This window comes from Macrobrachium nipponense, chromosome 42 (genome assembly GCF_015104395.2).
Source record: "Macrobrachium nipponense isolate FS-2020 chromosome 42, ASM1510439v2, whole genome shotgun sequence".
Classification (NCBI taxonomy): domain Eukaryota; kingdom Metazoa; phylum Arthropoda; class Malacostraca; order Decapoda; family Palaemonidae; genus Macrobrachium; species Macrobrachium nipponense.
Genome location: NC_061103.1, coordinates 24,525,748 through 24,542,510, shown reverse-complemented (window position 1 = coordinate 24,542,510; position 16,763 = coordinate 24,525,748). Strand labels below are relative to the sequence as shown.

The 16,763-nt window shown below is 38.9% G+C and overlaps 1 protein-coding gene across 1 annotated transcript in view; it reads right to left on the bottom strand.

Moving 5' to 3' along the window:
• Nucleotides 1-16,763, bottom strand: part of LOC135213306 (PDF receptor-like) — a gene marked incomplete at its 5' end in the record, with an annotated part of 58,722 nt that overhangs the window by 23,139 nt on the left and 18,820 nt on the right.

Sequence of the window (16,763 nt, the reverse complement as noted above, 5' to 3'; positions counted from 1 at the left end):
AAGTTTTTAGTAGAATTTCCCTTCTTTATCAGTTAACGTTGCCGGAAAAATCTTGAACTCGAAGCGAAGACATTTTGTTTTTTCGTTACATTTTGTCAGTTATTAATGTGACTGAGGTTTACATTGGGTAACATTCATTAAGTACGTTTGTATGGTAGGTATCATAGTTAACACGTAGCTTTTAAATTCATGAGACATACTCAGAAGACTTTTATGCTCTCCATATCCTAAGGTAAAAATAAACAAGCAAAATGAAATTCTCAGCCGCGAACCATGAAACTTTCAGCCACAGCAAGGTGGTGGCATGTGTTGTTGGCGCCTATAACTATGCCAAGCACACGCACACGTTCATGGCTACTTCAACCTTAATTAAGATAAAAACAACTTAGGCTAGAGGGCTGCAATTTGGTATGTTTAATGACCGGAGGGTGGATGATCAACATACCAATTTACAGCCCTCTAGCCTCAGTAGGTTTTAAGATTTGAGGGTGGACAGAAAAAGTTCTTGCGGACAGACAAAAAGCCATCTCAATAGTTTTCTTTTACAGAAGTCTAAAAGAGAGAGAGAGAGAGAGAGAGAGAGAGAGGACGAGAGAGAGAGAGAGAGAGAGAATGAACAAACAGCAAGGAGAAAAAGGAGTACCCTTGAAATAGGATAAAGGTGCCGCTGGCTGAACATAAATGATATCCAAGCGCTAAATCTTGTTTTTATAGGTCAACATCTGGCCTCAAGTCATTTAGCATTGACCCAAGAAGACAGAACCACAGTCTTTAAAATCAGCTCATTTTATAGAGTTCATCTGAGATAAATGGAGCCGTTCCACATATTCTAAAGATGACTTTTATATTGTTATTCAATCTGTGTTTCATGACGTTTGATTTATTTATATTACCCTCTAACTATTAAACCTGAACAAAGACATATAATATCCAGATTATGTCCATTAAGGAAAGCTTGGTAGTTAACAAATAATAAAACTGTGATACTTTCCCAAGACACATAGTGGAAAATATATTTGCTATTTCATAGAAGTATATAAATTATTTGACCAACTTTTGGTAATAAAACCAGGAATAGTTATAACAATTACACGTGAAAGTAAAGCGATTTTTTTTTCATTTTCTTTTATTGCAAAGCGAGTTTTCTATTTCTAAGCTCCTGACAATTAAAATACGAACAATTATTAAAATACATTTGGCTATTCAAATACAATATTCATATAGCTATCTACTGAAATTTGTTTCATGGGAAAATACATTAGAGAAAATATTCATGGGATAAATATATTACGAATCCAGAATTAAATAGGAAAAATACATTATGAGTCCAGAAAAATTTCGAAGAAAAAATATAATGTGTATAGAAAACATAAATAGAAAAATATATTTTGCGTCCAGAAAAATTTCTAAGAAAAAATACATCATGAGTCCAGAAAAATTAAATGGGAAAAATATATTGAGGCAAGAAAATGTTCAAAGGAAAAATATATTATGAATCCAGAAAAATTAGAAAGGAAAAATAGAATATGAGTCCATGAAAATTAAATAGGAATAATATATTAAGAACCCAGAAAAATCTCAAAGCAAAAATATTTTAAGTCCATAAAGATTAAACAGCAAAAATATATAATGATTCGATTCCAGAAAAAAATATAAAAGGAAAAATATATTATGAACCAAGAAAAAAAATTAAATAGGGAAAATATATTAAGATTCCATAAAAATAAAATGGGAAAATATATTATGATCCCGACCCAAAAATTTCAAAGGAAAAATATATTACGAGTCCAAAAAAAATCTCATAGGAAAATTATATCATGAGTCCAGAAAAACTGAGGTTATATTACACTCCTAGTCCAAGGGAGGAATTTCATGGCTGGAATCGTTAATAATGAAAGTATTGTAAAACCAGCAACAAAAAAGGAGCAGGCTTCTTCGAAGATGAAAGGATGATAACAGGAAAAAGAGATAGGATGTAATTAGAATGCAGAGGGTAAGGTATAAAGGTAGCGCCAAGAATGCAGAACTGGAAATTATCTGAAATAACTAAGGGGAAGCTAAGTGGAGGTAACAGTAAAGGCGTGTGTGTGTGTGTGTGTGTGTGTGTGTCTAGCGAGAGAGAGAGAGAGAGAGAGAGAGAGAGAGAACATTCTCTTCACCCAGACTGCACGAAATTACCATTTTTCTTAATCTTATTACTTTGAGTCACGGCGACTCGAAATATTATAATTACTATTTGAGAGTTATCATCATAATTTTTCCTATGCACCACTTTCGTATTGCCCTTATTCCAGTACTTTTTCAATAGCCAATTAAGTTTCTATAGTAGTTGGGCAGTAATCTTTTTGCTGCTAGTCTAGTACTACACTAAGCCAAATTAGAGCACTGAATGCTAAACTGCAACCTAGGTTTTCCTAAGACCAAACTCAATGAGATCACCATCTTGAGGACAGCCATTTGAAAAAAACTCAAAACGTTCCAGATTTAGATGGCAGCTCAACAACGACCCCTTAGCATAGGTTTATAGGCACAAATGCCTGAATTTGCTTTAGATATCAATCTTCAAGGTATTACCTAAATGGGCGATCTCTTTGTCCCATGTAATTAGCCTTAAACACATAAGCTACTTAAAGATATTGAGGTTCTTGCGTGTTTGGGTCTAACTTTCTCAAAGAGGCATAAACATTTAAGAGGTGGGATTTTGACCTGTTGTTGATTTAGATTGAGCTAACCTTTTGCCAGCCCGTAAAAGTTTTGTCCTTCGATGAACATTGCAGTTGCGGACTTTGAGGCGTCTGACATTAAAGACTTCGGAGCTTTCTCAGATGGTGACCCCCAGCAAAGATCGGGGGTCGATATATATGACTAATTCTTCTTCGGGGTCATTATCTCTATGATATTTACAATCTTTTGTTTTATGTTTATACGGTCATCCCCAACGGGCTTGTACCAAACACGCCGCTAAGGTGGGTACATACCGGGTTAAAACCATTTGAGGGTCAGTCTCTAGGAGATACAAAATTTCAAAGCACTCCAGGTTTCTGACAGGTAATCCGTTTAATTACTTATTTTTCGTAGAATCTAAGAATTCGGCTGAAGATTAACAAAGAAATTGCAATTTCTTTCATCTCCGAAGCCTCATTAGTGTGTTTTCATTTCCGAAAACCTCATTATTGTGTTTTCATTGCACCGAAAGCTCATTAGTGTGTTTTCATCTCCGAACTCATTAGTTGTGTTTTCATCTCCGAATCGAACCTCATTAGTGTGTTTTTCATCTCCGAACCCTCTTATTGTGTTCATATCCGAAACCTCATAGTGTGTTTTCATCTCCGAACCCTCATTAGTGTGTTTTCATCCTCCGAAGCCGTCATTAGTGTGTTTTCATCTCCGAAGCCTCATTAGTGTTTTTTCATCTCTGAAACTCAGTATGTTGTTTTTCATCTCCGAAGCCTCATTATGTCTTTCATCTCCGAGCCTCATTAGTGTGTTTTCATCTCAGAAGCCACTCATTAGTGTTTTTCACCTCTGAAGCCTCCTTAGGTGTTTTTCATCTCCGAAGCCTCATTAGTGTGCTTCATCTCCGAAGCCCATAGTGTTGTTTCATCTCCGGAAGCCTCATTGTGTGTTTTCATCTACGAAGCCTCAGTAGTGTGTTTAATCTCCGAAGCCCTCATTAGTGTGTTTCATCTCCGAAGCCTCATTAGTGTGTTTTTCATCTACGAAGGCCTCATTAGTGGTGTTTTCATCTCCGAAACCTCATTAGTGTGTTTTCATCTTGAAGCCTCATAGTTGTGATTTTATCTCTGAAGCATCATTAGTGTGCTTTTTCATCTCCGAAAGCCTCATTAGTGTGTTTTTCATCTCCGAAGCCCATTAGTGTGTTTTCCCTCTTCCGAGGCCCATTATTGTTTCATCTTTCCGAAGCCCATTAGTGTGTGTTTTCATCCTCGAAGCCTCATTATTGTGTTTTCCATCTACGAACGCCTCATTAGCTTGTGGGGTTTCATAATCCGAAAGCCTCCATAGTGTGTTTTCAATCTCCGAAAGCCCATTATTGGTATTCATCTTCCGAAGCCTCATTAGTGCGTTTGCATCTCTGAAGCCTAATTAGTTGTGTTTTTCCATTTGAAGGCATCCATTAGTGGGTTTTCATCTCTTAAGCCTCATTATTGTGTTTCATCTTTTCCGAAGCCTCATTAGTGTGTTTTCCATCTCGAAAGGCCTCATTAGTGTTTTCCATATCTTGAAGCATCATAGGTTGCTTCATCTTCTGAAGCTCATTAGTGTGCTTTCCTCTCCGGAAGCCCATCATAGTGTGGTTTTCATCTCCAAAGACTCATAGTGTGTTTTCATCTCCAAAGCCTCAATTAGTGTTTTCATCTCCGAAGCCTCATTAGTGTGTTTCATCTCCGAAAGCCTTTTCATTAATTGTGTTTTCAATCTCCGAACCCTCATATAGTGTGTTTTCATATCCGAAGCCCTTCCATTAGTGGTTTCATACCTTTAAGCCCCATTAGTGTGTTTTCATCTCCGAAGCCTCATTATTGGTTGTTTTCATCTCCGAAGCCTCCAATAGTGTGTTTTCATCTTCCGAAGGGCCTCATAGTTGTGCGTTAATTCTTCCGAACCCTCATTAAGTGTGGTTTCATCTCCTGAAGCCCGCATTATGTGTGGTTTTCATCTCCCGAAGCCTCATTAGTGGTTTACATCTTTTTCGAAGCCTCATTAGTGTGTTTTTAATTCCGGCAAGCCATCATTTAGTTGTGGTTTTCAATCTTCGAAGCCTCATTAGTGTGTTTGCATCTCCGAAGCCTCATTAGTGTGGTTTTATTTAGAACCTCATTAGGTTTTAACTCTCTGAAGCCTCATTAGTGTGCTTTCATCTCTGCCGAGCCTCATTAGTGTGCTTTCCATCTCCGAAGCCTCCATTAGTGTGTTTTCCATCCTCCAAGCATTTCCATTAAGTATGTGTTTTCATTCACATTCAAGCCTCATTAGGTGTTTTCAATCTCCGAAGCCTCATTAGTTTGGTGTTTTCATCTCCGGAAGCTCATATTGGGTTTTCAATCTCCGAACCAATCATTAGTGTGTTTTCATCTCCGAAGCCTCAATTAAGTGTGTTTTCATCTCTGAAGACCTTTTTTCATTATTGTGTTTCATCGTCCGGAAGCCTCATTAGTTGTGTTTTCATCTTCCGAAGCTCATTAAGTGTGCCTTCATCTACGAAGCCTTATTAGGTGTTCTTTTCATCTCCTTGAAGCCTCATTAGTGTGTTTTCAATCTTGAAGCCTCTTATTGTGTTTTTCATCTCCGAAGCCCCTCATTAGTGTTTGCGTTTTCATCTCCAGAAGCTCATTAGTGTGTTTTCATCCTCCGAAGCCTCCTTAGTGTGGTTTCATCTCCGAAGACTCCATTAGTGTGTCTTCATTATCGGGGGAACCATTCCATTAGTGGTTTCTCTCCTTGAAGCCTTCATTAAAGCGTGTTTCCATTCGAAGGACATTAGTGTGTTTTCATCTTTCCGAACCCTCATTAGTGTTTTCAAGCCTTTGGAATCCTATTAGATGTTGACTTTCATCTCCTGAAGCCTCAATTAGTGTGCTTTTCAATCTGCCGAAAGCCTCATTAGTGTGCTTTTCATCTCCGAAAGCCTTCATTAGTGTGGTGTTTCATCTCCGAAAGCCTCCTATTAGTGTTTTGTTTTCATATCCGAAGCCTCATTAGGTGTTTTCATCTCCCATGGAAAAGCCTCATTATTGTGTTTTCAATCTCCGAAGCCCTCATTAGTTAGGTTGTTTTCATCTCCGAAGCCTCATTAGTTGTGTTTTCATATCTACCGCCGAAAGCCTCATTAGTGCTGTTTTCCAATCTTCGAAAGCCATCATTATTGTGTTTTCAATATCGAAGCCTCATTTAGTGTCGTTTTCCATCTTCCGAAGCCTCCCATTAGTGTTTCTTTTCATCTCCGAAGCCTCATTAGTTGTTGTTTTCATCTACTGTAAGACCTCATTAGGTGCTTTCAATTTTAAACTCCTGAAGCCTCATTAGTGCCTGTTTTCATCTCCGAAGCCATCATTAGTGTGCTTTTCATTCTCCGAAGACCTCATTAGGTGTTTTCCGAAGCCTTTTCATTAGGTGTTTCATCTCCGAAGCCCATCCATTTAGTCTGTTTTTCATCTCAGAACGCCTCATTAGTGTGTTTTTCATCCCTACCCTGACAAGCATCATTGAGGTTGTCCTTTTCAATCTCCGAAGCTCCTCATTAGTTGGTTTTTCATTTAATCCAAAAGCCTCCATTAGGTTTTCAATCTCCGAAGCCTTCATTAGTTGTGTTTTCATCTCCGAAGCCTCATTAGTGTTGTTGTTTTTCATCTTGCCGAAGCCGTCATTAGGTCTTTTCATATCCGAAGCCTCCATTAGCGTTTCATTCCCCGAAAGCCTCATTAGTGGGTGTTTTCAATCACCGAAGCCGCATTAGTTGTGTTTTCATCTCCGAAGCCCTCATTAGTGTTTTTATTTCATCTCCGAAAGCCTCATTAGTGTGATTTTCATCTTCTGTAAGCCCCATTCAGTTATTATTGTGCTTTTCATATTCCGAAGCCTCATTAGCTTGTGTTTTCATCCTCCTGAAAGCCTCATTAGTGTGGGTTTTCCCATTTCTCCGAACGCCTCATTGAGGTGCTTTTCATCTCCGAAAGCCTCATTAGTGTGGTTTTCATACTCTCCGAAAGCCTCATTAGTTGTGTTTTCATCTCCGAACCCTCATTAGTGTGTTTTTTTCATCTCGAAGCCATCCATTAGTAGTGTTTTCCATCTCCGAAGCCTCATTAGTGTGGGTTTTCATCTCTGAAGCCATCATTATTGTGTTTCATGCTCCGAAGCCTCATTAGTTGTGTTTCATCTCCGAAGCCACTTCAGTTAGTTTGCTTTTTCAATCTCCGAAAGCCTCATTACCAGGTGGTTGTTTTCATCTCCTGAAGCCTCATTAGTGTGGTGTTTTCATTCTTCCTGAAGCCTCATTAGCTTGTGTTTTCATCTCCGAAGCCCTCATCAGTGTGTTTTCATCTTCCGAAAGACCTCATTAGTGTGCTTTTCATTCACTGAAGGCCTCATTAGGTGCGTTTTCATCTCCGAAGCCTCATTAGTGTGTTTTCATCTCCAGAACCCTCATTAGTGTTTCATACTCTGAAGCTCATTAGGTGTTTCATCTCTGAAGCCTCATTAGTGTGCTTTCATCTCCGAGCCTCATTAGTGTGTTTGCAAACGCCAAAGCCTATTAGTGTTTTCATCTCCGAAGCCTCATTAGTGTGTTTTCATCTCCGAAGCCTCATTATTGTGTGTCATCTCCGAAGCCTCTTAGTGTTTTCATTCTCCGAAAGCCTCATTAGTGTTTTCATCTCCGAAGCCTCATTAGTGTGTTTTCATCTCCGAAGGCCTCATTATGGTTTTCCATCTCGAAGCCTTCCATTAGTGTGTTTCATTCCGAAACCCTCATTAGTGTGTTTTCATACTCCGAGGCCCTCATTAGTTGTGTTTTCCATCTCCGAAGCCTCCATTAGTGTGTTTTCAATCTCGAGCCTCATTAGTTTGTTTCATCTCTGAAGCCTTTTCCAGTAGTGTGTTTTAATCTCCGAAGCCTCCATTAGTGTGTTTTCATCTCCGAAGCCTCATTAGTGTGTTTTCATCTCCCGAAAGCTCATTAAGTGTGTTTTCATCCCGAAGCCTCATTAGTGTGTGTTCATCTTTGAAGCTCATTAGTGTTGTGTTTATCTCCGAAGCCTCATTTAAGTGTGTTTTAATCTCCTGAAGCAATTTCATTCGTGGGTTTTCATCTCCGGACGCCTCCATTAGTGTGGTTTCAATCTCCGAAGCCTCATTTAGTGTGTTTTTCATCTCCGAAGCCTTCATTAGTGTGTTTTCCATCTCCGAAAAGCCTCCATTAGATGTGTTTTTCAAATCCTCCGAAACCTTCATTTAGTGTTTTCATCTTTTTCTTGAAGCATCCATTAGAGTGTTTCAATCTCCGAACCCTTCCATTAGTGTTTTCATCTTACGAAGCCTCATCAGTGTTTATTTTTCATCTCCGAAGGCCTCATTAGTGTGTTTTCATCTCCGAAGCCTCATTAGGTTTGGTTTCATCTCCGAACCCTCATTAAGTGTTTTCAATCCTCCTGAAGCCTCATTAGTGTGGTTTTCATCTCCGTTAAGCTTCATTAGTGTGGTTTTCATTCAGAAGCAGCATTAGTGTGTTTTTTCAATCTCCAAACCCTAATTAGTGTTTTCATTCCTCCGAAGCTTCATTAGTTGTTTTCATTCCTCCGAAGCCTCATTAAGTGTTTTTCATTTCCGAAGCCCATTAGTGTGTTTTCACTCATTAGAGTGTTATTTTTTCATCTCCGAACCCTCCTTAGTGTGTTTCATCTCCGAAGCCTCAATAGTGTGTTGTTCATCTCCGAAGCCTCATTAGTGTGTTTTCATCTCTGAGCCTGATTATTGTGTTTTTCATCTCCGAAGCCTTGTGTGTTTTCATCTCGAAGCCTCATTGAGTGTGCTTTCATCTCGAAGCCTCATTAGTGTGTTTTCATCTCTGGAAGCCTCATTAGTGTGGTTTTTCTCTGAAGCATCATTAATTGTGTTTTCATCTCGAAGCCTCATTAGGTGATTTCATCTCCGAAGCCTCATTAGTGGTTTTCCTCTACGAAGCCTTTTCAGTAGGGTTTTCATTCCGAAGCTCAATTAGTGTTTTCATATCCGAACATTCATTTGTGTTGTCATCTCTGGAAGCCTTTTCATTAGTGTGTTTTAATCTCCTGAAGCCTCATTAGTGTGCTTTTCATCTCCGAAGCCTCCATTAGTGTGTTTGTAATCCCTTCCAAAGCCTCATTAGTTTTTCATCTCGAAGCCTTTTCATTAAGTGTGTTTTCATTCCGAAGCCTCATTATGGTGTTTTCATCTCCGTTTTAAGCCTCATTAGTTGTTTCATCTCCGAAGCCTTCCATTAGTGTTTTCATCCCGAAGCCTCATTAGGGTGTTTTTCATCCTCCGAAGCCTCCATTATTGGTGTTTTCATCTCCGAAAGCCTCCTCACTTAGTGTGGTTTTCATCTCCGAACCTCATTAAGTGTGTTTCATCCTCCGAAGCCCATTAGTGTGTTTTCATCTCCGAAGCCTCAATTAGTGTGTTTTTTCATCTCCGAAGCCTCATTAATGTGTGTTTCATCTCTGAAGCCTCATTAGTGTGGGGTTTTCATCTTCCGAAGGCATCCATTAGTGTGTTTCAATCTCCGAAGCCTCATTAGGTGTTTTCATCTCCGAAAAGCTCATTAGGTGGGTTTTCATCTCCGAAGCCTAATTAGTGTGTTTTGTCATCTCCGAAGCTTTTCAGTTAGTGTGTTTTCATATCCGAAGCCTCATTAGTGTGTTAACTCTGAAGCCTTTTCATTAGTGTGTTTTAATTCTCCGAAGCCTCAATTGTGCTGCTTTCACTCCGAAGCCTCTTTAGTGCGGGTTTTCATCTCCGAAGCCATCATTAGTGTGTTTTCATCTCCAAGCCCTCATTAAGTGTGTTTTCATCCTCCGACCTAATTAGTGTTTCATCTCTGAAGCATTTTCATTAGGAGTGTTTATCTCGAACCCTCCATTAGTGTTTTCAAGCCTCGAAGCTCTAAGCAGTGTGTGTTTCATCTCCGAAGCTCATTTAGTGTGTTTTTCTCTCGAAGCCTCCATTAGTGTTGTTCCAATCTTACGGAACCTTCATTTAGTGTTTTCATCTCCTGAAGCATCATTAAGTGGTTTTCATCTCCGAAGCATCATTAGTGTGTTTTCAATCTCGAGCATCATTAGGTGTGTTCATCTCCAAACCCTCTTAAGTGTTTTCATCCTCCGAAGCCTCATTCGTGTTTCATATCCGAAGCCTTTCAATAGTGTTTCATTTCGAAGCCTATTAGTGTTTCAAAAACTTCATTAGAGTGTTACAGCTTCGGAACCCTTTTCCATAGGTTTTACTCCGGAAGCCTCAATTAAGTGTGTTTCATCTCGAATCCTCAATTACGGTGTTTTCATCTCGAAGCCTCCATTAGTGTTTTCAATCTCGAACCTCATTAGTGTTTCATTCCGAAGACTCATTAGTGTGTGTTTATCTTTCCGAAGCCTCATTAGTGTTGCCGTTTTCATTCTCCGAAGCCTCATTAGTGTGTTTTACATCTCCAAACCTCTTTTCATTAGTGTTTTTCCAAAATCTCGAAGCCTTCATTTGGTTTTCATCTCGAAGCTCATTAGGTTTTTCATCTTCCGAAGCCTTCATTAGTGTGTTTTCATCTCCGAAGACTCCAATAGTGGTTTTCAATCTCGAAAAACTCCATAGGTGTTTTCATCTTCCCCGAAGGCTCATTAGTGTTTTCATTATTTTCCGAAGCTCCCAATAGTGTGTTTCCAATCTCCGAAGGCCTCCTTAGTGTGTGAATCTTCCGGAAGCCTCTTAGTGTTTTCATCTCCGAAGCCTCAGTGTTTTCATCTCCGAACCTCATAGTGTGTTTCATCTCTGAAGCCTCATATGTGTTTTCATCTTCGAAGCATCCCTTAGTTGTTTCATCTCCCGAAGCTCTTAGTGTGTTTTCATCTCCAAACCCTCATAGTTTTTCATCTCCGAAGCCTCATTAGTGTTTACATTCCGAAGACTCATTAGTGTTCATTCCGAAGCTCATTAGTGTGTTTCATCATTAGAGTTTTCATCTCCGAACACTCATTAGTGTTTTCATCTCCGAGCCTCATTAGTGTGTTTGCATCTCCGAACCTCATTAGTGTGTTTTCATCTCCGAAGCCTCATTAGTGTTCACTCGAAACCTCATTAGTGTTTTTCATCTTACGAAGGCATCATAGTGTGTTTCATCTCCGAAAGCCTCATTAGTGGTTTTCATATCCGAAGCCTCATGAGTGTGTTTTCATCTCCAAACCCTCATTAGTGTTTTCATTCCGAAGCCCATAGTGTTTTCATTCTCCGAGCCTATTAGTGTTTTATCTCGAAAGCTCATTAGTAGTGGTTTCACCTCCGAAGCCTCATTAGTGGTTTCATCTCCAACCCCCATTAGTGTTTCATCTCCGAAGACTCATTAGTGTTTTCATCTCCGAAGCCTCATTAGTGGTGTCATTTCGAAGCCTCATTAGTGTGTTTTTCATCTCATTAGAGTGTTTTCATCTCCGAACCTCATTAGTGTGTTCATCTCCGAAGCACTCATTAGGTGTTTTATCTCCGAATCCTCATTAGGGTGTTTCATCTCGAAGCCTTAATAGGTTTAATCTCCGAACACTCATTCGTGTTTCACTCCGAAGCCTCATAGTGTGTTTTCATCTCCGAAAAAGCCTTCATTAGGTGGGTTTTCATCTCGAAGCCTCCATTAGTGTGTTTTCATTCAAACCCTCATTAAGTGTTTTCATCTCCGAAAGCCTCATTCAGTGTTTTCATTCCCGAACTCATTAAGTGTTTTCATCTCGAACCTCATTAGTGTGTTTTCATCTCCGAAGCCATTCAATTAGTGTGTTCTCATCTCCGAAAACTCATTTAAGTGTGTTTTTCATCTACCGAAAAGCCTCATTAGTTGTTTCATCTCCGAAGCCTTTTCAATAGTGTGTTTTCTCTCCGAAGGCCTTCCATTAGTGTGTTTCATCTCCGAAGCCTCATTAGTGTTTTGCATCTCCGAAGCCTCCCAATTAGTGTGGTTTTCATCTCGAAGCCTCCATTAAAAGTGTTTTCATCTCCGAAGTATCATTAGGTGTTTTCATCTCCGCCAGCCTCAATAAAGTGTGTTTTCATCTCCGAAAACTAATTAGTGTGTTTTCATCTCGAAGGCCTCCATTAGTGTTTTCAAAAAAGCTCCGAAGCCTTCATTAGTGTGTTTTCATTCCGAAGGCTCATTAGTGTTTTCATCTCCGAAAACCTCATTAGTGTGTTTTAATCTTCCGAAGCCTATTAGTGTGTTTTCATCTTCCGAAAGCCTCAATTAGTGTGTTTTCATCTCCAAAGCTCATTAAGTGTGTTTATCTCCGAAGCCTCCATAGTGTGTTTTCATCTCCGAAAACTCCATATTGTTGTTTTCATCTCCGAAGTTCATTAGTGTTTTCAGCTCGAAGCCAATAGTGTGTTTTCATCTCCGAAATAACTTTTAGTGTGTTTTCATCTACGAAAGCCTCATTTAGTGTTTTCATCTCCGAAGCCTTCATTAGTGTGTTTATCCGAAGCCTCATTAGGTTTTCATCTCCGAAAAATTCATTAGGGTGGTTATCCGAAGCCTATTAGTTTGTTTCATCCCGAAGCCGCTTAGGGTGTTTTCATCATCCAAAGCCTCATTAGTGTGTATTTCATCTCGAAGCTTCAATAGTGTGTTTCATCTCCGAATCCCATTAGTGTTTTCATCTCCGAAGCTCATTAGTGTTTTCATTTTTCTCCCGAAATCCTCATTAGTGGTGGTCTTTTCATCTCCGAAGGCTCCCTCATTAGTGTTTTCATCTTCAGAATCCTCATTAGGTGGTTTTCATCTCCGAAGCCTCATTAGTGGTTTTCATTTCGCCGAAGGAAAGCCTCATTAGTTGTGTTTTTCAGGAATCTGATATTGCTCGAAAGGCACATATGACTTGCAATATAACCAAAGCTTGACTTTACATTAGATTTTTTTTTTTTTATCCACGAGATTGAGAGGTGCAATGAAAGTCTCCAGCCGACTTCATCATTCAGCTTAGTCGCAAATCTCAGCGACGAATGTCTTGCTTTTTTGTGGAATGAACTCTGTCCTTGATAACCTTCTCCACCTTAATGCTCTTTGGAAATCTAAAATAGATAATATGGAAATTTGGACGGTACGAATTTAAATCTTAAAAAACCTAAAGCTGCTTTTTGACTAAAATCAATTTAAATTTTTCGACTTTGGCTTACTCTGTCTATGTTGCATTGCAGCATAACTCTCTTTGTGTGAATAAAGGTTTCTGTGGCATTGCGAAACTGTAGCTGTATATGATGCATATTAGATTTCAAATCTTATCTAAAAATGTAAGGACTTACTTTTTTTTTGTCCATGACCACGCCATAGAAAATTTTCGAGATATTCCCGTACATTAGTCTTAAGCTATATTCACACGGCTTCTTTCTCGTATGCACGGGCACAGTATGATACACACACACACACACACACACACACACACACACACACACATGACGCATAAGCTCTATTTCAAGTAATAAAGTTTTTAGTTATACTAAATTTTGTAATATCGGTTCAAAGGACTTTTAAAAGGTAAAATGGCATATCCAGATAGACTTTACACTTTCCAAACTGGCCGGTGAATGCATTTTGGAAAATACATACCCAAGAGGGGGTAGGGTGAATAAATCGCTGGAAGGGGAATAAATGAACATGTGTATGGCAAAATTTGTCAAGGGCAGAAATTGCCAGAAATGGAAATATCTATTGCGATTTTCGCTTACTCGGGGAGTAAGCCTAAAAACTACTTTGTTGATGTTGTTGTTCTTGCTTTGGGGTAGGAAAGTCCACTGAAAAAGCCTAAAAAGTACTGAAAAAGGTGTTTCGAGTTGCGTTAAACATGCAGGAAATTTAGGATTGGATATTTATGACTTATTTATTAGAATGAAAATGTAAAAAATAAATAACGTGCACATTAAACAATATAGAAAAATTAATTTTAATAAAATATAGCGTATGCGTTTTAATTTTAGTTGGTGAAACAACGCTCTATTTGAACGTAGATTTTAGCACGCGCCCAGTGTAAGCTGGATGTCGGATCACACCTTGTATTCCTACGAAGTGAAATCATAAACTGAAGTTTCCAATGAATGTTCCCTTCATTAAATTCGGTGCTAAAATGTTTCAACTTCATATTTACATATTTCTCTTTCTCCCTTCCCTTGTTAATAACTATCTGCTCTTGTGTTAATAATACAGTCAAAGGCACAGCTATGCTTCCATTTTTACATTCATTGTGAGAAATGCAGTTATATGATTTTTCTTTTGTCCTTTTGATGTTGAGAGAGAGAGAGAGAGAGAGAGAGAGAGAGAGAGAGAGAGAGAGAGAGAGAGAGAGAGTTGCTGTTCTTAGAAAATTAGTACATCTGCACATATTACAGTTTCCCAATATTCTTTCTTTTCAACTTATGGTTTTTAGAGAGAAGAAGAGAGAGATCAGAGGGAGCGAGAGGAAGAGGAGAGAGAGAGAGAGCCTCTACTTTGTCCTACATATTTTGATTTATCTACCTTATCAGTAATAAACAGCTTATGCTTAAAGTAACCAACTGCCTCAGTCAGAACAGTGTAATGACTGCAGAAACATATTTGGAACATTAATATGTGATCTAACTTACACAGAAGAATATAAACTCCGAAAAAGAAACGACTTCCGCTTAAAACAGTGAATCGGAGGCCAATTCCCAAAATTTTCAATTCCCGAATTCCCCTTAGCCAATTCCCAAAATTTTCAATTCCTGAATTCCCCTTAGCCAATTCCCAAAATTTTCAATTCCCGAATTCCCCTTAGAAGCAGCCTACACAAGACAAGCCTTCCAAGTTCCAGTTTCTGTAAGAAAGGGCTTCAGAAATTCATGCAAATGACACTAAACTTCAGGATCTTCTAACTGATCCCGAATTCAGATCTGGTTTGGATCCATTCTGAGGAAAAAAGAAGAAGAAGAAAAAAAGGACTGAGGTCGAAATGCTGAGGCAGGTAGGTGAGACCCAGTGAGGAAAAGAATATGCATACATTCCCACCAGAGAGAGAGAGAGAGAGAGAGAGAGAGAGAGAGAGAGAGAGAGAGAGAGACTTCTGTAAGCAAAGATTAAGACAAGTATACATACTATATGGATGTATGGCATATTTTCTATTTTATACTGTGTGTGTGTGTGTGTGTGTATGTGAGAGAGAGAGAGACTTCTGTAAGCAAAGATGAAGACATTGTATACATACTATATTTTATACTTGTGTGTGTGTGAAGTAGAGAAGAGAGAGAGAGAGAGACGAGAGAGAGAGTAGAGAGAGAGAGAGAGTGGGGGGGGGGGAGGGGGGGGGGGAGGAGCTTAAATGTTATATAAGATATTCATTAACTTCGCAAAAACAATCGACAATTATACATTTAAACAAAAACACAGGCACTCCAACTACAAACACACACCTACACTACACACACACACACACACACACACACACACACACACACATATAAATATATATATATAGATATATATATATATATATATATATATATCTATATATAACATTAAGCGGGGTAGCTCCCGAGTAAAAAATTCAATAGCTTTATACCCCAGCACACGAGACCCATTAATTACACAAAATACTAGAATCCATTTGTACACTAATGGCAGACCATTTGCCTCTTCCGCATATCTCCACTCTCGCTCGCATTTACTATCAACTGTCTCCCCTTGTAGAGATTCAGACACATCCAGCAGTACCTGCAGTTTCTCTTCACTATTTGCAATCAGTATATCCTATATACAATCATCAGCTATTCTTACCTCCCTTGCAGCCCATCTTACTCCATAACATAGCTCCTACGAGTATATCTATTATCCAGAATTTGAGTTTTCTCATCACTCCTTCCATAAAAATCTGAAACAACCACTATATGTGACACATCTTCCCTAGTTCTACACAATCACCATTTGCTCATCCTATTCCTGAACACATTACGATTTTACTTCTGTGCCGAAAATGTTTTTGGTTTTATGCTTACAAACACAAGGTAAGGCTTGTGCCATCTCTCACTTTAAAACCAGATAGGGTTCACAACCCTCCACTAAGCACTACCCTCCCTTAGGGTGCAGTGTTACTGAACTTCAAAACCATTAGCTTTTCCTAGGTTAACAGGTCGTATCATAACATACCAACGCACAAGTATTTCACAACAGACTGATCTGGCATATACGGGTGTCAGTCGTATCAGATGAGGTCGTCCACTATTTTAGAGGTATCCTCCCACCAAGGGGTTCACAACCCAACACTAGGCGCTTCTTTGCCTTTGGATACATTGGCCAAGAATTACAAATCACTGGAAATTCTAAGGCAGTTACTAGATTGTCGGTTACTACCGTGGTAGCAACCAGATTTAATTTTCTGACCTGACATACGAGTCTATTTATGTATTTGCATTTTGCACACACATACTCGTACAGTCTATTAAGAAATTAAGAGAGAAAGGAAATAAGTCTTAGTTTTCTCTCTTGAATTCTCCCAAAGTTAACAAGAAACCTACTTTCCCGGAAAGTTTGGCCAAACTTCTATGGGATTTACTACAAGCCGGTTTTCTGCTCGGAGAACAAAAGGAACTTTTTCTTTTGACTGCTGTGACGCTGAGTTTAATTTGGAAATAGCAAAAGGCTAAGCACACAATTCAGGTGAGTCACCTGTGTCGTTTCGTATGGTTGAACTGAAGATCCTGCTATGAGTTTCTTTATTTGTTTATTTACAGTACTAAAATTGCTCTCTCTCTCTCCTCTCTCTCTCTCTCTCTCTCTCTCTCTCTCTCTTGCACACTCACAATACCTTTTTTATGCAAGTTTATCACATAAAGGGCTCTCTCTCTCTCTCTCTTCTCCTCTCTCTCTCTCTCTCTCACAATACTTTTTGAAGCAAGTTTATAACACAAAGGTCTCTCCCTCTCCCAATAACTTTTTAAGCAAGTTCATCATATAAAGGGCTCTCTCTCTCAATACCTCTTCTAAGCCAGTTTAACGTATAAAAGGATCT